General features: G+C 43.0%; 1 protein-coding gene across 1 annotated transcript in view; it reads right to left on the reverse strand.

Moving 5' to 3' along the window:
- The window catches only part of LOC309549293 (AT-rich interactive domain-containing protein 4B-like), a 239,794-nt gene extending 215,218 nt beyond the window's left edge, over positions 1-24,576 (reverse strand). The window contains exon 1 of the mRNA XM_082249444.1: positions 24,532-24,576. The gene's annotated coding sequence lies outside the window, so the exon portion shown is untranslated. The remainder of the gene's footprint in view (positions 1-24,531) is intronic.
- Positions 24,577-25,755: the final 1,179 nt, after the last annotated feature.

The following is a 25,755-nucleotide window of genomic DNA, read 5'->3' on the forward strand; positions in this document are numbered from 1 at the left end:
ACCTAATATGCACTGAGGATGGAAAACAGCCGTCGCCGTGTTGGCACCAAATGACGTCACACGCCGGCGCAGGGCGTGACGCCGATGTGGGATGGAGACGCATGACTTTCCCATCGTGCGCCTCATTTAAAGTCCCATCCTTCCCCCCCTATCTCTATGCGATTAGGGATGGAGAGACACCACGCGGACTGTCAGGTTTATATATAATTATATACAACTGTTTGTACTGACCACTTTTGTGGCTGACAATCTTTTAGCCCAATAAGCTGTGTCTCTATATTTTTCTTTACTCGAATACAACCTGATTGTGTAATGTTATGATGTTTTCCCACATATGTTTACTACTTATTACATTTCAATTTTGTGGGCGTTGGCCTGTGGGTTCGCCTGTCACCTGATGTCCCCACTGGGAGCTGCGATGTGTGCTGTATGTCCTACCTCTCTCCCCCTCCCCTCTTGGCACGGGGGATTTGGTGGGCGGTGCCGCCACACATCGGCGTCACGCCCTGCGCCGGCGTGTGACGTCATTTGGCGCCAATACGCCAACGGCTGCTTTCCATCCTCAGTGCATATTAGGTGGCCTGCGGGACGGCTCTGCAGCGCGGTTGACGCTCCCGCACCGACCCCGTCTGTATGCACTGCCATGACGCTGGGTGCGCAGGAGACGGTGACCTTGGCTGCTACGGGACATGCTTTTCTGGAGCTCAGAAGTGCGTTTTTGGTATTTCTTTTACATACTCTCCTTACCTCTACTCTTGGGTAAGCTCATCTTACTATACTTACACTTCACCTTGTGGTATGCTCCTGTTTTACACTTTTTATGTTGCACATTTTTGGTTCTCATCTCCCCTTCGGGGTCCTTATCCACCAGCGACCTCACATCTTCTATTTTAGTCCTTTCCACACTTTTTTTCTGTGCTGCCACCACTTTTTCACCTTCTTCTTTTCCCTCATCCTCAATCACATCTATTTATATTTCACTTTCATACCATTTCACCCACACTTATGCCAGTATTATTATTTATCACCACCAAGTATATATACACATTATTACCGTTACGAACATCATTAAGTACATATATATAAATACATTCATTTACTATAGATACTCTTACTAGTTTTACTCTAGGCATTTATATCATGCATCAAAAAGTAGTATACCTACTATATATATATATGTACACAATTAGTAAACATTTTTACTTATCCAATTTAGATATTTTTACATGATTACCAGCTTCACTTTATATATTTCCCTATCACATACTGAACATATACTTATACTCATACAATATCTAATCATATATTCATCTTACAATCCTTTCATCAATTCTAGATTCTCCTTCATGTCGATACCAGCTTTACCTCATGCACTTCCGCTGATGCTCCCCCTGGTGTGTGGCGTGGTTTGCCTGGTGTACCTGCCTCTGTACGCCCTCGGCTCCCGTGGGAGACACCGAGGGTCAGGTCTTACCTCCAGCTCCTATTGCAGTCAGAGTTGACATGTAAGTTCTGGGAGATCGGGGGTTCTTCTCCCCCCCCCCTTTCCTCCCTCACTTCCCCTTCCAGCTTCTATCAATCTCTATTCATGTTACCTATTTATACTGATATATACATATATCTTTTATAGATTTATATCATACAACTACTCCTGAGGAAGTGGCAATACTAAGTCCACGAAACGCGTCGGGTTTGATGTTGTTATGATTTTATTCAATCAATCTTTACTTCTTTATACTTCATTACGTGATTGTCATGCATCTGGATTTGGGGATCATGTACCAGCTCTGCTATCTATATTGTTTTTATACAATGTACATGTCATGTTATATGCTTTATATCATATGTGCTAATAAACATGTTACCATTACCATGGCAGTAGTGTCGTGTCTCTCATATAAAGTCCCAACCCTTATTTATTTTGCCTGTAAATTGTCATTCACATATCTTTGCATTAGAGAACCAAATTGTGGTGTGCACAAAATACATTTGTCAGCTGAATTTAAGGGCTATAACATAGCCAATTTAGGTGCACTTAGGCCCCTTTCACACAGGCGGACCGTTCAGATCCGCCTGTTCGTTTTTTGGCGGATCTGAACGGTCCCCCCATGCATTCCTATGGGGCATCGGATGGCAGCGGAGACATGTCCGCTGACATCCGACCCGATCCGATCGGTCAAATCTGGACGGATGGAAACCCTATTTTCCATCCGTCCAGTGGATCGGATCGGATGAGAACGGACAGACGGTTCGTTCACATCCGATTTCCCCCATAGAGATGCATGGGGAACTGACAGCTGCGTCTCCGCACACAGCGCGGAGACATAGCTGTCCTCCTGCTGCTCAGCGGGGGATCAGCGACTCGATCCCCCGCTGAGAAAAACGGAATCCATCCGACGGACGGATAGTGTGAAAGAAGCCTAAGAGTTCTTTTGCAGCTCAAGGAAAATTATACAGATGCATAACGACAATCAGATGGGGACAGTACTGATTCACATGCCCAAGGAAAGAAAGGTAGCAATGTAGCTTGAAAAATCACGCACAAAACTACAGAGAACTACATTTAAATGCAAATCAGCTACTTTCTCCACTCTCCAGACATGCACAAGTATGTGGACATTAATAGTCCAAACAGCAAAAGAAAAAAACATAATAGTTAGTACAAAAACAAGATAGTAATTAAATCCTCAGATAAAGGGAAAATGTAACAATCAACCTGTGGAAATGTGCCAAACTAACCTATCTAATTAAAATTTGTTTAGATCAATTCTATGAACACTCGTAAAACAATTCCAGGATAATTTGTTCTTCGTTTTTGAGATGTATAGGCCTTGATTAATAAAAACATTCAGGAATATTTAAGCCAATGGTTCACTTGGGTTCTGACCTTCTATTCTTTAAAGAAAACTCAAACATTTGACAAAACCACCTGGATGTCTCATATTCTAAGGCAGTGGTCCTCAACTCCGGTCCTCAGGGCCCACTAACAGGCCAGATTTTAAGTATTACCTTGGGGAGATGTAGACTAGAGTACTGCAATCACTGAGCAGCAAATTATATCACCTGGGATGAATTTCAGTTATCTTGTAAACCTGGCCTGTTGGTGGGCCCTGAGGACCAGGGTTGAGGACCACTGTTCTAAGGGATAGGGTCACGAACAGAAGATGCCAGTTGCTTCGCTGATTTAAAATTTTAACCCTGCATGTAACTAGTCTGCCCTAATATGTGAGGGATACTATTAAATTATTAAAAATTATAGAGGGATGAATGTCCCTGGGAATGCTCTGCTGGTGGCCTGTATTCCAGAATATCACATGAATAAGGATCAAAATAGTAAAAATATTTCTAAGAAAACAGAAGCAATTCTCCTGGTCTCTTAATTTATTTTGAAACTACTGAGATAAATTCTAACATGCAATATATTGCACGTATCTATAGGAGTCCCATTTCCCCCAGATACAGGGGGTAGTAATGGGGATGTGTTGTGCCCCACAATATGCCACCTTTATCTGGGTGGTTGGGAACATAGCCTTTTTTTTTTTTGATGATCATTGTCTTTGCAACTGTGCCACATTGTTATGTGGCACAGGTATATAGATTACATATTCGTCATTTGCATAGGTGCACTAGCATGAGTTACAGGCTTTTATGGGAAGAAGTAATAACACCTTGAATATAAAATTTATGGTGAGCTACAATTCCCAAAATAATTCCTTTTTTTAGATGTAGAAATCTTTATTCAACAGGCACTTTGACTACAACACTATACAGGAAAACAACTGCAGGCAATCTTACACACCCAAAGCTCACATCCCAGGTCTCTAAGTTAAATACATTCTGTATAATCAAAATTTGGGACTAAAGCAAAATGGTTCCAAAGATAAGGATTTCCATCTTGAGGCAAATTGAATTAGTGATAGGCTTCTAATTTTAGGATATAGTAAAAATTCCCTCAAATAAGCATATAAATAGGGCCAGTGAAAACCGCAAACTGACTTACTCTTTGGCAGGTGAAAAATAGATACTAGTGAGACTGTCAAATAATAACTAGATATTCTTAACATCGAACAGTCTGTAGCATCATACATAAATGATGGTATCTATAGACATCATAAATATATTAGGGACATGTTGACACAGAGTCATCATATGGGCTCTGCCAGAGGTGAAGTGTGCAAAGACAAAGGTGCGCTCAAATGTGGAAGGTACTCATTGTACCCATGGGCCCAAATAGAATTACAGTGAGACTACCTATTAGTGAAGTACTGTAGTGGAATTTCATATTACCCGATGTATTTCATATTAATTTGCATATGTTTTTAAGATATTCATATTAATATTATTATAGTAGAAGTGGTATTATCATCATCATTATTATTAATTCAATATTAATGCAATAGTTATTAGTCTTTAGTAATGTACACTATATTATTTCAAAATATAGAAAATCTTCATTTCTAAAAGATGAACTCTAGATGACCTCTCTGCTTCATACAGTCACAAGTTTACTGGGTGAAAGTTTACTAAAGTTCAGATAATTCCAGACAATTTCAGACATGTGTCTGAACTGATAATGTCCATTATTTTATTTTATTTATGATAATTATATTGACGTATGTTTTGACCAATGGTATTGCACCTAATGTAAGTGCTTGCGTGCCTTTCCTTATTTGAACAAATAATACATTTGTTCCCAGCTGCAGCTGTTAAAAAAAACCTGCCTGTTCGTTTGTTACTTTTCTACATCATTTTGGAGGCCCTGGCGAGATCAGAATACCCCAGTAGCTGTCTAACTTAAAGGGGTTGTAAAGGCAGAAGCTTTTTTATCTTAATGCATTCAATGCATTAAGATAGAAAGCCTTCTGTGTGCAGCAGCCCCCATATTACTTACCTGAGGTCCCCCTAGCTCCAACGAGGTTGTAGGAATGTCTCGGCCATCCGGGACTTCTCTCCTCATTGGCTAAAACAGCAGCACGGCACCATTGACTCCTGCTGCTGTTAATTAAAGTCTGGCAGCCAATGAGAATAGAAAGGGGGTGGGGCCAGACCGCAGCTCCCGGTCTGAATGTCACATGGAGCTATGACTCAGCTCGGGTGCCCCATAGCAAGCTGTTTTCTGGGGGGGGGGGGGGGGGCACGCAACTGGAGGGAGGGGCCAGGAGAGCAGAAGAGGGACCCGAGAAGAGGAAGATCTGGGCCACTGTGTGCTAATCCACTGCAATAGGGGAGGTAAGTATGACATGTTTGTTATTTTTAATTTAACCACTTAAGCCCCGGAGGATTTGGCTGCTAAAGGACCAGGGGTTTTTTTGCGCTTTTTTACTGCGTGAATTTAACGGACAATTGCGCGGTCGTGCGACGCTGTACCTAAACGAATTTGACGCCCTTTTTTTCCCACAAACAGAGCTTTCTTTTGGTGGTATTTGATCACCTGTGCGATTTTTTGATCACGCGCTATAAACAAAAAAAGAGCGTAAATTTTGCAAAAATAACAATATTTTTCACATTTTTTTATATGAAATTCCCCAAAAAAAAAAGTAAAAATCAAAATTTTTTAACATTTTTCGGCCAATTTGTTTTATGCTACCTATGTTTGGTAAAAAAAATCGCAAAAAGCGTATTTTGATTGGTTTGCGCAAAAGTTATCGCGTTTACTAACAAAGGGAAAGATTTTTGTCATTTTTGTTTTTTTTTTTTTTTAACGCGTAATGGCGGCGATCTGCGATTTTTTTTTCGGTACTGCGACATTGCGGCGGACAGATCGGACCCTTGACTGACATTTTCGACACTTTTGGGGTTACCAGTGACATTACTGCAGTAATCAGTGCTATACATATGCACTGTTACTGCAAAAATTACACTGGCAGGGAAGGGGTTAACTTTATTGGACAGGGAGGGGTTAAGTGTGTCCTAGGGGCGTGATTCTAACTGTGTAGGGACATTCCTATTGGTGTAAAAGCAAAGATCAACCGTTCTACATAGTAGAACGGTCAGATCTCCACTTTTACACAGGGAGAACTGACAGGCAGCTTGTTTACACAAGCTGCTCTGTCTTTCTCCCTTCACAGGAGCGATCGCAGTGTGACTGGCGGACATCGAGTCCGCCGGTCACACGCACTGACTTGCCTGTGAACGAGCCGCGGCGGGCGCACGCCTCGGCGGGCGCGCGCCCGCCCGCGATAGGCTCGCAAGTCAGTGACAGGCGAGTGACGTACCGATACGTCACTCTGCCTGGCCGGGGCTGACCGCCGCAGTATATAGTCGTACGGCGGTCGGCAACCGGTTAAAAATAAAGAGACTTTACAATCACTTTAACTCCATGCTGGTAAGGTAATGGATTCAACACGTTTTATTGCAAGTTCTGCATTGTGTTGTCCATGTCTGCTCAGCAACAGGGGGAGAGAATGATTGTTGCTGGGTATCACTGTGCCAGGCAGATTTCCATGAAGGCAGGTTAGGTCTTCTGAACTGTAAGTGCATTAGATGCATTTTTAAGGATGAGATACCCTTGGTGCTAGGTTTTATAAAATATTAAAGGGTAAACCGGCAGAGGTGTAACCTGTGCTGCACATGCATGTTGGGATCCTAGACTGATAAAAGAGTTCGGAAGTGGTTTTGGGGGTTTATTTTGACCCCTGAAGAACCCAAGTTGGTTTCCTAGACCTATAAAAGGTTTGGAAGAGGTTCTTTGGGTTGCCTAAATTTACAAACCCAATTCCAAAAAAGTTGGGACACTGTACAAATTGTGAGTAAAAAAAGGAATGGACTAATTTACAAATCTCATAAACTTATATTTTAGTCACAATATAATATAGATAACATATCAAATGTTGAAAGTGAGACATTTTGAAATGTCATGCCAAATATTGGCTCTTTCATGAGAGCTACACATTCCAAAAAAGTTGGGACAGGTAGCAATAAGAGGCCGAAAAAGTTACGTACATACATACATATGTACATATAAGGGATAGCTGGAGGACCAATTTGCAACTTATTAGTAGGGATGATCGAACGGTTCGGGTCGACCATGGGTTCAACCTGAACATTGACTGTTCGAAATTCGGCCAAATTCCAAACTTTTTGCTGAAAAAGTTTGGAATTCGGCAACCAGAACCGACCAAAATGCAATGGGACAGGAACTGGGCTTTAAAAGCCAGTGATTGGACCAGAACCATCAGTAAAAGCCAATTGAGGGGGCAGGAGGATGCTAGGAATGTGATTGGAGTGACTAGGGGGTCCAGAGGCCAATCAGTAGTGAATACGCCCCCCAGTATATAAGATAGCCCCGCCAAATCTCTAGCACTTTAATACAGGGCTGTGAAAGAGAGTGGAAGCAGTTCTGTTACTCCTGCTTCAAAAGTGTCATTTAGCAATTATTAGTGTGAGGAAAGGGATATCTAGTGTAGTTAGGGTACTATTTTCCACTATAGTTAGATTCAATAATCTAGTTTCTGTAGGGAAAGTGTTAAGTGTCAGGGGGACCGTAGTGTAGTGTAGGGTGAACTGACTCTGACTGCTATGGCAGGGTGACCAAACTCTTCCATTTCATGGTGACCGCCATAGAAAAAAGATCGTTTGTATTAGAATTGCAGTAGAGCAGGGTAGTGGCTCCACTACTTTCACACCTGGCCGTTTTTGTTTCAGGCGTGTTTTTGGGGCATTTTTTGGGTGTCTTTGGAGGCAGGCATAACATCTGAACTTCTGTATAGGGGTATATATATACACACACACACACACACACACATATATGTATATATATTAGGGCTGGGGAATATAATCGAAAGATCAATGCATTGCGATTCGACCCTCTGCGATTCTGCATCGATGCGGGCTGCCGGCATAATCGATTATACGAAATGACGTCATCAGCCGCGGCCACGCCCTATCGCGCAAGGGAAAAAAAAAATCACAAGATCGCAGGATCGGCAGCTGATTGGTGGGTTAGTGGCGGGAGCTTAATAAAAAGGCTCCGCCCCTCCCCTTCCACCTCTTTGACCCGGGCCGAGGCGCAGCAAGACATCCCCCACGTGTATCGGCGTCCCACCTGCGGCCTAGAAGCCAGCCAGCCATCCAAGCCAGAAGCCGCCAGTCCAGTGAGTCCACACACAGGAGCGAGGAGCCCCAAGTGCGTCCCCATCGCAGCCAGCCAGCGCCGCCAGCCTCACCTCACCGTAGCCGACAGGCCCTGGAGGCCCAGCCGCCACGCCACTGCCAGTGACGCCAGCCGCCCGCCACAGAGCCCAGAGAGCAGCACAGCACCTGTCCTCCTCTTCAATGCAGTGCACAACAACCCACACAGTCACACAGCAGGTATGTCCGAACAAATAATTGTGTAATCATTCATGGGGGTCTCTCGTCTGTATCTCTGGGGGATGTCTGTGATGGGGGGGGCCTGGGACAGGGGACGGTCGGTCGGGGCCCGGGGGTACTGTTCTGCTGTGGCAGTCTGGCAGCCAGGGGCCTGGGGGTCTCTGTCAGTGTCAGTCAGCTATGGGGGTCTGGGCAAGGGGGGGACTCACTCAGTGTTTGTCAGTGCTGTGGGGGATTGGGGAAGGTGTGGGGGACATCCAGGTCTCTGTCAGTGTGGGGGTCTGGGCAAGGGGGGGGACTCACTCTCACTCAAGTGTTTGTCAGTGCTGCGGGGGATTGGTGAAGGTGTGGGACTTCCAGGTCTCTGTCAGTGTGGGGGTCTGGGCAAGGGGGGGGACTCACTCACTCTCAGTGTTTGTCAGTGCTGTGGGGGATTGGGGAAGGTGTGGGACATCCACCCAGGTCTCTGTCAGTGTGTCAGGCTGCAGTCAGCTCAGCTGTGGGGGGAGGGGGGTCTCTGTCAGTGTCACTGTCACAGGCAGCTGTGGGGTAAGGGGGGGCCCCGGGGGTTTTGGCTCAGTGCATGCAAGGAAGGGAGTCTGACAGACAGACAGTCATATTTTATGAAAGATGTTGCTTGGTTGATTTGTTGCGGCTTAGTTTACAAGTTTTTTTTTTTTATTTTTTTTTTAAACACTGACAGAGTTTGGCAACTTACGTCATCCGTCTCCGCCACATACGTGGTAGTATGGTGGTAAATATGGCAGAAGGAGAAAAAGATCGAGAGATTAAAAATGCACCTAGCGTTTTAAGAGCAAACATCTGGGCACATTTCGGATTTTACGAACACACAGGGAAGCGTGAGTTGGACAAGACACACGCCGTATGTAAAGCCTGTCACACAACAATTAAATATCTAGGGAATACTACGAACTTGAGAAACCATGTTAGCCGTTTTCACTCTGAGTTAGTAACACCTGTCGCCACCAGCAGTGCCACCACTGCCAAGGAAAGACTGCTAGACCCAGATCAGCCAAGAATTGATGCCATACTGTCAACTTATCCGCCCAACTCAGAAAAAGGGAAGAAACTAACCAAAGCTGTGGCAGCTTTCATCGCCAAGGACCTACGGCCTTACTCAGTTGTGGACAACGCCGGGTTTCGCTACCTTGTGAAGACGCTAGAGCCACGTTATAAGATCCCATCACGCAGGCACTTTACAGAAAACGTTATACCTGCACTCTACCACCACACCAAAGCTCAGGTACTTGCATCAATGAACCAAGCCAGTCGAGTCGCAATAACGTGTGATTCATGGACGTCAGTCACAACGGAGTCCTATGTTACAATAACAGCACATTACGTTACTAAGGACTGGCAGGTCTTGTCACATGTGTTGCAAACAAGAGCCATTTATGAGTCTCACACAGGTGCTCATTTGGCAGAGCTACTGTCTCATGTTGTGGAAGAATGGCAGCTGTCTGATAAATCTGTAGTGCTTGTGACCGACAACGCGGCGAACATGATAGTTGCAGCTCAAGTTGGTAAATTTCCTCATGTTAAATGTTTTGCCCATACACTCAATCTTGCATGTCAGCGGGCACTGAAAGGGGCCACGCTCTCCAGGCTTCTCGCCAGAGTGCGACGAATATCCACATTCTTCCATCGCAGCACTAGAGCAAGCCACTGTCTAAAAGAGAAACAGAAATGTCTGGGCCTGAAGAATCATAAGCTAATAACTGATGTGCCAACAAGATGGAACAGCGCATATGACATGGTCGAGAGGTTCTTAGAACAACAACCTTTTGTGCCATCTTGCTGTCTCCAGAAGTCAGAAAAGGAGAGTCTGATCTCTGCACACATCAAACAGATGTGTCAAATGCAGAGGACGCTGTGAGTGCATTAAAGCCAATGAAGGATGCAACCTTGCTGATGTCAGAAGAGCGCAACCCAACAGTGTCTCTCATTGCCCCTCTAAATGCACAACTGCTCCAGAGCATGACAGACACCATGGGAGACACAGCCATGACCCATGAGATCAAGAATGCAATCAAAACAGATCTCCTGAAGAGGTACAGCAGTGAGGCAGAGAAGAAGATCCTTCATACAGCCTCTGCTCTGGATCCTCGCTTTAAAGGACTGCCTTTTATTCTCACAGAGGAGGAGAGATCGGAGATATACAGAGGAGTGACTGAGGAGGCTGCATCTTTGGAGGTAATTAGAATTTCATCACGTTTCCTGCCAGACAGCTAGAAGCTCAGCTACATTGTGTTGTGTAATAACATGCCCTGATTCACTGATGTGGTGTGGGAAGTGGAACTTTATGGTATGGATTACCGTGCACCTTAGTCAGTTCAGCTCTTCTTATACTATTATCTTTTGTTCAAACACACAGGTTACATCTAATAGAAGGACAAATGTGGATGAAGTGCCTAGGGAAAAAGCAACTGTGGAAGAAGAAACAACACCCATTGAGGACAGCCATTCTCCTCCCAAAAAAAAGGCCACAACATCGCTGCTCATGACTTTGCTGGGGAAGTCTTTCACTGATGGTGCAATAGAACCTAAGACCCCCTATGCCAAGGCAGAAGACGAAATGGAAAAATATTGTAAAGCCCCACCTCTGCCTCTCACTGAGGACCCTTTAAAATGGTGGCATGAGCATGAGGTCATATTCCCCCTCCTCTCTCAGCTGTCAAAGCAATACTTGTGTATCCCAGGTACAAGTGTATCTGCAGAGCGTGTTTTCTCTACTGCAGGAGATGTTATAACAGCGAAAAGAAGCAGTCTTAAACCTGAGCATGTGGATCATCTACATGTGTTCTTACAGAAAAACCTACATGTTCCCAAATGCTAAGCACTGAAATAATTACTAATTCATGTTTTTAATGAATTAGTAATTACTAATTCAGTCTGCCGCCAGTCACCAGTCAGTCACATCACCAGTCTTGTTTTATAGCTTTATAGCACTGATGGTTTGTTTGTATCCATTTCCAATCCATAATCCGTTCCGTTGCTTCACACTAAAAGTGTCTAGGCAAGTACTAGGGGTTCATTTAACCCTCAACCAAATAAATAATATTAAAGTGTATTTTCTTCTAGACAACTGACACCAAGCCAGCCACGGTGCAGCATTATAGGAAGGAAAATCATTGAGAGAAATAACTTGTACATTTGAAGCTTAACCTCGAGTAAATCTTATCTTATTGGATCACAAACACCAATTGTGGATTCTTGTGTAATATACTATATTTGTGAGTTTGTGAATGTGACCCCCATAGGATTTCCTCAAGGTTAAGCTTCAGTTTACAATTTATTCTCTCAAGGATTTTCCTTCCTCTAATGTTGGCTTGTTGGCTAGCTTGGCTTCAGTTACAGATGTAATCGACATGGTAGAGTGCTGCTCAGTGCAGTGCAGGTAAAGTTTTCTTTCTGTAACGTGACTGACTGACTGACTGTCGTGACAACTCAAGAGCTTATAACGCAGCTCTAGCATTAACTCAACACACACATACACACAGAGTGTGTGTGTGTTGAGTTGATGCTGATGAGGCTGCGTATAAGCTTTTGAGTAGTCACGACACACACACACACTGTGTTTAGTTGACTGGCAATGGCAGGGGCAAACACAATCGCAGTGAACCTGGAACATTTTATATTTTTTACAGCTTTTCTAGCACTGGAGAGATGGAGAATGGCTTTTTTTCAAAAATGGTCCATTCACATAAGTGAATTGATAATTATTTAAGCTTAAGCTTATATTTGTATAACACCCCTCTAGCAGCCATCAACTCACTTCACTTGAGTTGACTGGCAGTTGCAGGGGGAAACAAACATCACGGTGAACATGGAAGTTATGCAGCAGTGCACTATTGCCAGGTTCACCTTTGATATTTGCTACTAGTCAGGAAGTGCTCTGTTTTGTAGAGGACAGGTTATGGCACACACCTGGAAATTATTGCAACGCATGTCTGTCTGCTGGTCTGTTGTACTCTGTAGCAATAGCAAGTGTAGGGGGTTCCCTCAACCAAACAAATACTAAAGGTAAAAGTGTATCTAGACAACTGAAGGCAAGCCAGGCAGCCACGGTACAGGAAAGGACATCCTTGAAAGATTAAATCAATCCTACATTGAAGCGTAAAACCTTGATTAAATCTTTACTGGATCACAAATACACACAAACCTGACCTAACCTATATGCCTTGAGTTGTACCAGTGTGGCAATGCCAAACCTTTCTTCAGTTCTCATGATTCTGATGCAGACAATCGTGTTGTGTGTTTTTTTGTGATCCCATGAAGATTTACTCAAAGTTTAAGCTTTAGTTGATGATTTACTCTGTCAAGGGTTTTCCTTCCTCTAATGGTGGCTTTGGCTTGGCTTCAGTTGGGTTTAATCGTGGTAGAGACAGAGACTGTCTGCAGGACAGGTAACGTTTTCTGTAAAGTGACATAAAAGTGACATAAGTGAATTGATAAGCTTAAAGCTTATATTTGTAACTCCCCTCTAGCAGCCAATCCATCAACTCACTTGAGTTGACTGGCAGTTGCAGAGGGAAACAAACATCACGGTGAACATGGAAGTTATGCAGCAGTGCACTATTGCCAGGTTCACCCTTGATGTTTGCTACTAGTCAGGAAGTGCTCTGTTTTGTAGAGGACAGGTTATGGCACACCTGGAATTTATTGCAATGCATATTCACATAAAAGGATTTATATATAATGTTTTGTGGGAATTTATGATGACCATTTTCACAAGAATATTAGCTTGGCTGGCTGGCTTCTTCTATCTTGGCTTGCCTTAAAGTACAACTATAGGCCAAACTTTATCCAAAATCCAAAAAGTTTGGCCTTTAGTTGTACTTTAAATGGTGGTAGGCCTGGCTTATATTAATATTTTCTTTTATGAAGCAGTAAACTGCACTACTACAGTTTTTTTACTAATTTTACTGTTACTTCTAGTAAAATACTAGTGTTGTTGTCTGTCTCTGCTATGCTGTTTGCATTTTCAGACCTTCCTATATGTTTGCAGTGCAAGTGCACTAAAGTATGCAGGGCTTGCAGGCCATGACAGGGTCCAGGAAAGTGTCCTTTGAAGCAAATGAAAATAAAAAGGATTCTTTTATTTTTGACTGCTTGATTGTTTGTTTTTTTTTATAAAGTTTTGAAAACCATTGGGCAGTGGGCTGGGCATGGGCATTGGGCAGTAATTGTGATGCATCGTGATGCATCGCGGAATCGAATCGTATCGAATTGCGACCCTAATAATCGTAATCGCATCGAATCGTGAGGTAAGTGAAGATGCACAGCCCTAATATATATACACATACACACATATAGGTGTGAAAGTAGCGGAAACCCCATCCATGTGCTAATAAAATTATTTGCAGGGATGTGGCTCCGCTCCTATCACACCTATATGTGTGTATGTGTATAAATACATATATGTGTGTGTGTATATATTCCCCTATACAGAAGTTCAGATGTTATGCCTGCCTCCAAAGACGCCCTAAAAATGCCCCAAAAAATGCCTGCAACAACACACCTTGGCCTTTTTGTTGCAGGCATTTTTTATACCCCTATACAGAAGTTCAGATGTTATGCCTGCCTCCAAAGACGCCCAGAAAATGCCCAACAAAAACGCCCAGGTGTGTTGTTGCAGGCGTTTTTTTCTTTGGGCATTTTTTAAGCGTCTTTGGAGGCAGGCATAACATCTGAACTTCTGTATAGGGGTATATATACACACACACACATATATGTATTTATACACATACACACATATAGGTGTGATAGGAGCGGAGCCCTATGCCTGCAAATAATTTCATTAGCGCAGGCATAGGGTTCTGCTACTTTCACACCTATATGTGTGTATGTGTATATATACATACATGTGTGTGTGTGTATATATACCCCTACACAGAAGTTCAGATGTCATGCCTGCCTCCAAAGACGTCCACAAAAAAGCCCAATAAACGCCTGCAGCAAAAACGGCCAGGTGTGAAAATAGCGGAGCCCTATGCCTGCTCTACTGCAATTCTAATACAAACAATCTTTTTTCTGGTTCTGGACATGCTACAGAGCTGAAACTTAACAGGTATGCTTTTTAGACCCCCCAGACACTAAATCCAAAGAAATCTAATTTTTTTTCCCAATAATTTTTTCAATAATTGGCTCTCTATCAAAAACGACAATTTTTAAGAACTTTTTTTTGTGCGATTAATAGTCCCTGGGGCATGACCCAGAACCCTAGGCACTTTTTAGGGGCATTTATTGTTTTTTAGGGCTTCAAAATGGTGTTTTTTGATTACCGAAGTTCGGGTCCCATTGATTTCAATGGGGTTCTGAAATCCGGGCCGAACTTTCGGGAAGTTCGGGTGTTCTGGTCGAACCGAACTTTTCAAAAGTTCGATCATCCCTACTTATTAGGTCAATTGGCAACATGATTGGGTATAAAAAGAGCCTCTCAGAGTGGCAGTGTCTCTCAGAAGTCAAGATGGGCAGAGGATCACCAATTCCCCCAATGCTGCGGCGAAAAATAGTGGAGCAATATCAGAAAGGAGTTTCTCAGAGAAAAATTGCAAAGAGTTTGAAGTTCTCATCATCTACAGTGCATATCATCTTCCAAAGATTCAAAGAATCTGGAACAATCTCTGTGCGTAAGGGTCAAGGCTGGAAAACCATACTGGATGCCAAACATCTTCAGGCCCTTAGACGGCACTACATCACATACAGGAATGCTACTGTAATGGAAATCACAACATGGGCTCAGGAATATTTCCAGAAAACATTGTTGGTGAACACAATCCACCGTGCCATTTGCCGTTGCCGACTAAAACTCTATAGGCAAAAAAAGAAGCCATATCTAAACATGATCCAGAATCGCAGGCCTCTTCTCTGGGCCAAGGCTCATTTAAAATGGACTGTGGCAAAGTAGAAAACTGTTCTGTAGTCAGACGAATCAAAATTTGAAGTTCTTTTTGGAAAACTGGGACGCCATGTCATCCGGACTAAAGAGGACAAGGACAACCAAAGTTGTTATCAGCGCTCAGTTCAGAAGCCTGCATCTCTGATGGTATGGGGTTGCATGAGTGCGTGTGGCATGGGCAGCTTACACATCTGGAAGGCACCATCAATGCTGAAAGGTATATCCAAGTTCTAGAACAACATATGCTCCCATCCAGACATCGTCTCTTTTCCAGGGAAGACCTTGCATTTTCCAACATGACAATGCCAGACCACATACTGCTTTAATTACAACATCATGGCTGCGTAGAAGAAGGATCCGGGTACTGAAATGGCCAGCCTGCAGTCCAGATCTTTCACCCATAGAAAAAATTTGGCACATCATAAAGAGGAAGATGCGACAAAGAAGACCTAAGACGGTTGAGCAACTAGAAGCCTATATTAGACAAGAATGAGACAACATTCCTATTACTAAACTTGAACACCTTGTCTCCTCAGTCCCCAAACATTTGCAGACTGTTATAAAAAGAAGAGGGGATGCCACACAGTGGTAAACATGGCCTTGTCCCAACTTTTTTGAGATGTGTTGATGCCATGACATTTAAAATCAACTTAATTTTCCCTTAAAATTATACATTTTCTCAGTTTAAACATTTGATATGTCATCTATGTTGTATTCTGAATAAAATATAAACATTTGAAATATCCACATCATTGCATTCTGTTTTTATTCACAATTTGTACAGTGTCCCAACTTTTTTGGAATCGGGTTTGTACATGCATGTTCGGATACTGAACTGGCAATAAATCTGGAAGAGGCCTTGGGGTTGTCAGACCCCTGGAAAGCCCACGTTAAATATTTTTTTAGGAGGAGTACTGATACTTAGTTACTAGTAGAAAAAGGTACCTTTTTTTATTGTATGTGCAAAGATAAATAGAACATAAAAGTTATGGTGTAAAACAAAACTTATGAGTGTAGAAATGTCAGGAAAGTTTTGGAGCTCCATTTGTTAACAAAGTTAAAAAGGTATGTACATGTAGCTATTATACCTGTCTGTGTACTAACTGAGTTAAGATCAGGTTGAGACATTCCTAATCGCCGTGGCAAGCAGGCCTTGGCGGTTTTTCGTGTCTTGAGACCAGTGTTTTTGTAAGGCGACATATGCATGTAGAGTGCCTACTGCTCCTGAATCTTGCACATAGCGTATGATGAATATGGAAATGGTACAGTATCTCACAAAAGTGAGTACACCTCTCACATTTTTGTAAATATTTTTTTTTATATCTTTTTATGTGACAACTTTGAAGAAATGACACGTTGCCATGTAAAGTAGTGAGTGTACAGCTTGTATAACAGTGTAAATTTGCTGTCCCCTCAGAATAACTGAACACACAGCCACTAATGTCTAAACTGCTGGCAACAAAAGTGAGTACACCCCTAAGTGAAAACGTCCAAATTGGGCCCAATTAGCCATTTTCCCTCCCCAATGTCATGTGTCTCATTAGTGTTACAAGGTCTTAGGTGTGAATGGGGAGCAGGTGTGTTAAATTTGGTGTTATTGCTCTCACTCTCTCATACTGCTCACTGGAAGGTCAACATGGCACCTCATGGAACTCTCTGAGGATCTGAAAAAAATAATTATTGCTCTACACAAAGATGGCCTAGGCTTAAGGAAGATTGCCAAGACCCTGAAACTGAGATTCAGCACATGGCCAAGACCATACAGCGGTTTAACACTCAGAACAGGCCTCACCATGGTCGACCAAAGAAGTTGAGTGCACATGCTCAGCGTGCTGCAGAGGTTGAAGCGGTGGGGGTCAGCCTGTTGGTCAGACCATACTCCGCACACTGCATCAAATTGGTCTGCATGGCTGTCATCCCAGAAGGAATCCTCTTCTAAAGATGATGCACAAGAAAGCCCGCAAACAGTTTGCTGAAGACAAGCAAACTAAGGACATGGACTACTGGAACCTTGTCCTGTGGTCTGATGAGACCAAGATAAAGTATTTGGTTCAGATGGTGTCAAGCGTGTGTGGGGGCAACCAGGCAAGGAGCACAAAGACAAGCGTGTCTTACCTACAGTCAAGCATGGTGGTGGGAGTGTCATGGTCTCGGGCTGCATGGGTGCTGCCAGCAGTGGGGAGCTACAGTTCATTGAGGGAACCATGAATGCCAACATGTACTGTGACATACTGAAGCAGAGCATGATCCCCTCCCTTCAGAGACTGGGCCGCAGGACAGTATTCCAACATAATGACCTCAAACCTCCAAGATGATAACTGCCTTGCTAAAGAAGCTGAGGATAAAGGTGATGGACTAGCCAAGCATGTCTCCAGACCTAAACCCTATTGACCATCTGTAGGGCATCCTCAAATAGAAGGTGAAGGAGTGCAAGGTCTCAAACATCCACCAGCTCAGTGATGTCGTCATGGAGGAGTGGAGGAGGACTCCAGTGGCAACTTGTGAGGCTCTGGTGAACTCCATGCCCAAGAAGGTTAAGGCAGTGCTGGAAAATAATGGTGGCCACACAAAATATTGACACTTTGGGCTTAATTTAGACATTTTCACTTAGGGGTGTACTCACTTTTGTTGCCAGTGGTTTAGACATTAATGGGTGTGTGTTGAGTTATTTTGAGGGGGCAGCAAATTTACACTGTTATACAAGCTGCACACTCACTACTTTACATTGTAGCAAAGCGTCATTTCTTTAGTGTTGTCACATGAAAAGATATAATAAAATATTTTAAAAAAATGTGAGGGGTGTACTCATATTTGTGAGATACTGTATGTATGTGACATACAATTAAAATTAGAATTATTAATATTTGATAGGAAAATGTATATTTCTGTGAGTTAGTTAAATGTATTGTTGTGTGTGAGTGTGTTTATGTATGAGAAGTAAAATGATCAAACTACGGCCCTCCAGCTGTTGCAGAACTACACATCCCATGAGGCATTGTAAAAATGGAGCAACTGGAGGGCCATAGTTTGAAGACCCCTGCTCTATCTGAATGATTGTGATTTTCGTGAAGAGGCTAGGGATTGCTTGATGTTATTGCCAGTGAGTGTGTGTGGAAGGCGTGATTCAATACTCTTTTCTATATTCCTATGAATATGTACGTCAGTTAGACAGCGCCATGAGTGGGCTGAGGGAGTTAGAAGTTGATTGTTTTCGAAAATTTGCGACACAAAGTTCACCCATTTTGTGTATCTAGCATACTGCTTCTGGGAGGAAAATATCTTATACTGAATAGAGGGTTTGTTTCTATAATCATTAATCCCTTTTCTTGCTGAAATACTGCATTAGGCAGATGGTTCAATTTGACATAAATAATACTGCAGTTTATAGTCAGAGGATTATTAGATATTTTGATGGTGCAGCTGACTGCAATGATCACTTAAATACAATTTGCGTATATATATCTCATTGTTGTAGCTGCTGTCTCACCATCTGTTGTGGAACCACAAGTCCCAGCTTAACTTGAATCTGTAAATAAATTCAATGCTGCTAATGTAATGCATGGCATGCTTAAAAAGATTTTTACAGTTGCAGGTTTTGCATGTTAGACACGATAATGTATTTCTTTCAGTACGTGTGTAGGAGAATGGGAGATGAAATGTCTTCCACCATTTTGTAGAAGGTATAGCCACCATTTTAGAAATAGCTGTCTGGACACAGGGGGAAGGAGCCTGTATGGCCCGGCCGTGAGTGAGGGATGCTCCAGGCACCGAACACCATGAGAGCAGAGTGCTCAGTGACCCAGCTTTTGGCTGCCTAATCCCTTGCCCTGTCAGCCACGGATCCAGCTGAATGCTGGGTGGCATGGACAGCTTCCCCCTCCTGCCCTCACGTACATTTTTCCTCTCACCTGTGGCTGCCTGACTCTGGGTTGTCTGGGTGTGCGGTCGTTGCAGGACTCGAGGCTAGAGGCGAGGCGGAGAGACTGCCTGACAGCTTGCAGAGTCGGCAGAGTTGGTGTGAGAGCGGTTCGGCTCCCCACGCTGAAAACGTCTGGACATCTGGATATTGCATGATGTGGTACCGACGCCTGGGGGTCCAGTGGTGAGGCTGAAGGCTGTGCACAGGGGTAGGAGCAAGAGCAAGACATGATCCCCCCTTGCTCTTACCCTCCCACTCAAATTATATGGGAAACCATTACACCACCATATCATGGCTGTGACTGTGTGACATTAACAATCGCCACTTGAAATAAAATAGCAATACATTGCTGAGCAACTCTTGATAGCTATTTTTGCTCCTTCAAAATTAGCAGTGACCATCATCAATTGATCTGTATTTGATCGAGCTGCTCGTCCTGCCTCAAGATTATCAAATATTCTGCTGTTTTTGACCCGGTCGGCCCATCATCGGACGCCCTTGGCTTTTCTACTAGAACGGTGAGATCCTTCCATTACCTTTTTCTTCTCTGGAGTATAATATTGTTGATGATCAATAACTAATGTGAGCTTTATGTAAATTTTAACTGACCTGTTTTGATATCTGATTGTTCTGTTAATTTTTTGGAATAGATCGGTGGTTACTGAATGATTTGCTCTAAATTTGGATGAAGACCCTAAAGTATTCTATGCTGTCAGGAATCTTTTTGTTCAGGAGTTGAACTTGAGAACATTAACATTAATGGAAACTATCTGAAATCCTTTATATTTATCTTTATACCCTTCTTTTAAGAAATTGTGCTCAATAAAGCCTTTAAATGGATGAGACAATTTTTAACGAACAACCAGGCACCCCGAAGGGAAGACCAACAAGAGGATGCGCCCCGGACAAAACATCTAAAATAAGTGCCAGCCCCAATACTATTAAAAATGTATTATTCAAGAAGATAATACAGATAAAATCACTATCTTTATCTGGGAAACTCCAAGGGACCCGGGCGAAACAGATCGAAATAAGGAGGGATTCAAAAAGGGGGCTCAACAGGCTTAATGGAGGAACAAATTATGTCTGAACAAGCCAAGGCTGTTGAAGCCAAATTAGATCAAGAAGTAGAAATAACATTACGTGATCAACTACTCACAAAAGGAGAAATAGCTGCAAAGCTTAGACCATTGAAAGTTTCTTTAAAAACATATCCAATATCAATTGGTAAAGATTTGGGTCAACTGTTGCATCGTTTGAAAGACCTAGAGATGAAACAGAAAGAATATTTAAGAACAATAAATGTTTTAAAGGGAGAGATGAGTGAACCGAGAAAGGAAAAAAGGGATCTTGCTTATAAGATGGAGGACCAAGAAAATAGAAGCAGGAGGAAAAATCTGAGAATCAGGGGGCCTACCAGAACAACAAGGTGAGAATCTGTCTGATAAAATTAGGAAAATCTTTAACTCACTGCTGGAGAAAGACGAAACTAATAAGATTAAAATAGAGAGAATCGTCTTAGGAGACCTGAAAACATCTCGGTTGACGTCCCAAGGGATGTTATCGTAAGGTTTCAAAATTATGCAGACAAGGCTCAGATCTGGACAAACATAAAAAAAAAACATCTATCAGCTATGGAAGTAGACATTTACAGATTTTTTCTGACCCACTCGCAGGCCACATTAAAAAGGAGTATATTGAGAACACTTGTGGCATCAATGCAGAATTGGTTGGGCATCCAATATAATTTGGGGTTTCCTTCCTGCTTTACAGGTAGAAGAAACAGACCATCAGCAAGACTAAGGTCCCTCAAAGAAATACATGACGTTTGTGGAAAATTAGATATTCCTAGCTGGAGAGAAGAATATGAAAAAGAAACAGAAGAAGTAAATAGTGAAGAACAGCAGTGTTTGGCCTCAAAAAGAAGAACTGACCTTGATGTAAATTTTAAATTGAGTCTGTTTAGGGACTAGGAGGAGGGAGGGAGGTTTGGGGGGGGGGGCTGAATGGGTGTGATGGATAGGCTGTAAGAGGGAGCGACAAGTAGATAGAGCTGCAGTAGAGCATCACATCCAAGGGTAGACCCCTCCTAACGCCTACGATTAGATCTTCAGTAGGTCAAAATAACATCAAGATGAAAAAGGGGAGCGGGGAATATGTGGAGGAGGGATGGGGGGGGGGGAAGGGAAAATAAATTCTGCTGTAGAGGATTTAAGGAAAAATCTTTGGTTGATGTCAATCTCCTAGCTGAAAACAGTATGAAGTATAAGTGGAAATATCGTAGAAGCAGCTCCCAGCCCTCTTTCCGGTCTATAAATGGAGGAAATAACAGCAGGTAGGAGAACTGAGGGGAGGGGAAATAAGGATATGGATCAATTAAAATTAATGACATAAGAGGTTTGAATATCCCAACAAAAAGACACAACATTTTAGAGGAGCTCAGGAGGAACGCTACTAATATTGCATTTTTACAAGAAACACATTTCACAGGAGACAAATGGTGACACACCTATTAAAAGAGCAAGAGAGGTAGCAATTGGACTGGCCAAAGACGTTAGGTTCTCCCTGACGAAATCCAACACCTGACGACTCAGGTAATCCTCTTGCCAGTCACAGCAGAGAGACCTGGAACAAACTTTTCTGCCCAGGCCAGAATCTCGGCCACCTACCTGGCCGTCAAGACACTCTTGATGCCCCCCTGGTGATTGATGTAAGCCATAGCTATGGCATTGTCCGATTGAATCCGAAGCGGGCAATCTTGCAGACGAGTCGACCAGTGGCTCAGAGGAAAGCTTTATTGCTCTGAGCTCCAAAACATTTATTGGCAGTTTGGACTCTTCTACTGTCCAGGTTCCTTCGGCACAGAGCTTCCCAAGCACCCCGCCCCAGCCCGACGGCTGGCATCCGTGGTTACCACCATCCAAAACAATGGAAGGAGGGACTTGCCCTGGCATAGTGCTGGTGAATGAAGCTACCACAACAGAGCAGACTTTGTGGTGGGACTCAACTGAATCAAAGTGTCCAAGGACTTTGGATCATTGTTGCATTTGACAAGAAGCTCCCGTTGCAAAAGTCTAGTATGGAACTGAGCAAACAGAACCGCCTCGGAGGTTGATACCATCAGACCCAAGGCCTGCATGCAAGTCCGCAGAGAGGACAGACTGTATGCCAACAGCAACCGAATAGCTCCCTGCAACTTTTGCAGCTTTTCTGGGGGAAGAAAGACCCTCGCCAAAGCGGAATCCAGAGTGAGACCCAGATAATTCAGTCTCAAGGACGGTATCAGGGCGGATTTAAAATTGATGTTCCAACCAAACTCTTGCAGGGTTCTGACAGTGATCGTCAAGTCACCCAGTAGGGCTGAATGAGAGTCCGCTCTCAAGAGGAGATCGTCCAGATACCTCCATACCGAAATCCCCTCCTGGAGTAGTAATGCCAACACCGGGGCCAGCACCTTGGTAAAAACCCTGGGGGCGGAAGTGAGACCAAAGGATACAAATTGATAATGCTCCTCTGCTACCACAAAGTGAAGAAACCGCTGATGTCCAGCGTAGATAGGGATGTGTAGATATGTGTCCTTGATATCTATGGAGGCCAAAAAGTCTCACTGGTGTAAGGACCCCAATACCGTTCGAATGGATTCCATTCAAAACTTCTGTACCTGCACAAAGCGGTTCAGAGCCTTGAGGTCCAGGACAGGACACACTTTGCCTTCTTTCCTGGGAACAGTAAACAGGTTTGAGTAAAACCCTTGAAAGTGTTCCTGAAAGGGAACCGGCACAATCAAACTTTGTGAAAGCAGATCTTGTACCGCCTCTCATAGATCCCTTAACCGGTCTGGAGATAGGCAAAGATTGAACAGGAAGAACCTGTCTAGCGGTCAAGACCGGAATTCGTTCTTGCACCCTGATCGGATCAGTTCGTGAACCCATTTGTCCTGAATCAAGGAAGTTCATGGTTCCGGAAAGAAGCAAAGACCCCCCCCCCACCCCAGAAACAGGTGAGGGCACCCCTTCATGCAGACAAGGGTTTATCTGAAGATCCGGACTGGCCGGTCGTTGATTTACCTAATCGTGTCTTCCTGGAACCCCCAGAAGACCTGAATGGCTTCCCTTTCTCTTACGCCCAGGAAGTACGAAAAAGCCACATATGAGCAGTAAAAGGAGACCCCTATCTAACACATGGTAACTTGCCCTTAGAGGATTGAGGGACCTTTGATCAACTCATAGAAATTAAAACTTTTTTTTGGGAGTTTGGCTTTAAAAATAGTACCCTACTGACTTTTATGCAAGTCAAGATTGAAAAATTATTTGATTATAGTTTAATCAAATTTTGACCTCCATCATCACAAGAGATAACTTTGGAGACCAACATAGTTAAATAGTTAAGTTGAAAAAGACATCTAGGCCAATCAATAGAATAAAACAATAAAAAGAAAACCACAATATAAAGTATACAATCTGATATCCATTGATTCAGAGGAAGGAAAAAAAAACCTCTATGTAGATATGCAGCATGGTCCTGTTTGCTATACAGGGGGAAAAAATATTTCCTGATCCTCCAGGAGGCAATCAGATATTTCCTGGATCAAAAATCTCTGTTATCACGTATAGATGCTAAAATACTGTTATTTTATGTATTTAGAAATGCATTGTACTAAACATTGTAATTAAACATTGTACTAAGCTGGTGAGAACTAGTTCTTGAGAACGTCTATTTTAGATTTTTACAGCTCTAAGGCTCCATTCAGACCAGAGCGTACTGTTTTCAGGCGTTTTGTTTTGGGCTTTTTTCAGGTGTTTTTTTGGGCATTTTTCAGGCGTTTTTTGAAGGTTTTTTTGAAGCAGGCATTGACATCTAAAAAAAACGCTTGTAATATGCCATTGAAAGGATTAGGATTTTGCTTGTTGGGCATTTTGAGACTTTAGAGATGAGCGTTTTACGAGCTGAAAAACTCTCAGGTGTGAACAGGGCCTTACTGTGAACAAACCTTTCCATGTGTGGAAGTTAAATCTCTTTTTCCTACAACCCTTATCCTCTGTAATGACTTGAAAGTGAATCACTCTGCACCAAGTTCACTGTATCAATCACCTATGTGTTTCTACATGGTGATCATATCTTCCCCCTTAATCACCCCCTTAATTCTCAAGAGAGAATAAATTCAGTTTAGGTAATCTTTCCTCATGGCTGAGCTCCTCTATGCCACTTATCAGTTTGGCATTGCATGCTATTGTTAAATCTATGATCTACCAAAACATCCAGGCTCTTTTCCAGCACTACCTCCCCTAGTTGTCGTTCTCCTAAAATGTATGATGTATCCTTATGGTCCCCAAGTGCAAAACTTTACATTTATCAATAATAAACCTCTTTTTCCACATACCTGCCCATTCAAATAGTGCACTGAGGTCGGCTTGTAAGTTGGAGATATCCTGCATGGACGTTATTCCACTACATAGCTTGGTGTCATCTGCAAACACAAATTGTATTCTTTAATCCCAAACTCTATATCATGTATAAGGCTCCTTTTACACTTGTGCGACATAGGATCAGACTTGTGAGACCCAAGGTCGCAGGCCATGTGAAATGCCACGTATCTCTAAGAGAGCTGTTCCAATTGACACTACTTAAGTCACTGCGACTTCAGAAAAAGTTCCTGCACTACTTTTATCCGACTTTAATGCCAGAGAGTGTGGAAGACTTATCAAAGTCACTTCAAAGTCCTATCAAAGTTGGACTCCAAAGTTGAAGTCGGCTAGTGTGAAAGGAGCATAAATGTGTTAAAAATGGTCCCAGCAATGGACCTTGGAATACACCATTAATAACCTAAGACCATTTAGAGTATGAATCATTAATAACTACACTCTGAATACAGTCTTTCAGCCAGTTTTCTATCCATTTAAAAACCAAAGTTTTAACGCATGTAGACTTGTACATTGGCTGTGTTTGGGAAATTGTGCCAAATCACGTTTGCAAAATCCAAGTATACTATATCCACAGCCACTCATCTGTCTAAGTTTCTGCCTACTTTCTCATTATCCTATGTTCACACCGATGCATTTCTTATTGTATTTTGCAGTATGCAGAAACGCATCGTACCATGGTTTCCTATGGTACATGTTCACATATATGCGTTTTGCAGCCAGAGCATATCTGGAAAGGGTTAGGGACTTTTTTCTCGCGTTTTGTGTGTAGTAGACTTCAATACAATCACACCATCAATTTCTTTAAAAAACATTGTATAAAGCTGGTTGGTTAAGGAGTGGGCCGGCAACTGTGTCCTTAACAACTGACTAAAAAAATTGTGAAAAAAACGGCGTGAGGTCACCCTTCAGGTCTGGTACCAAAATTACCAAAATGGGGTCCTCTCCCCCACCAAAATTAAAGAAAAAAAAATGATGTGGGGTCCCCCCAAAATCCAAACCAGATACTTATGCAGCCGGCAGGACAGGAAAGGGAGAGGACAAGCAAGCGCCCCCCCCCCCTCGTGAACCATACCAGGCTTTAGGCCCTAAATATGGGAGGGTGCTTTGAAGCAGTGGGGCCTCTTCCTGACAACCCTGGGCGGTGGTTGTGGGGGTCTGTGGGCAAGGGGCTTATTGGAATC

The sequence above is a fragment of the Pelophylax lessonae genome (assembly GCF_965119305.1).
Source record: "Pelophylax lessonae genome assembly, chromosome: 3".
NCBI classification, from domain to species: Eukaryota; Metazoa; Chordata; class Amphibia; order Anura; family Ranidae; genus Pelophylax; species Pelophylax lessonae.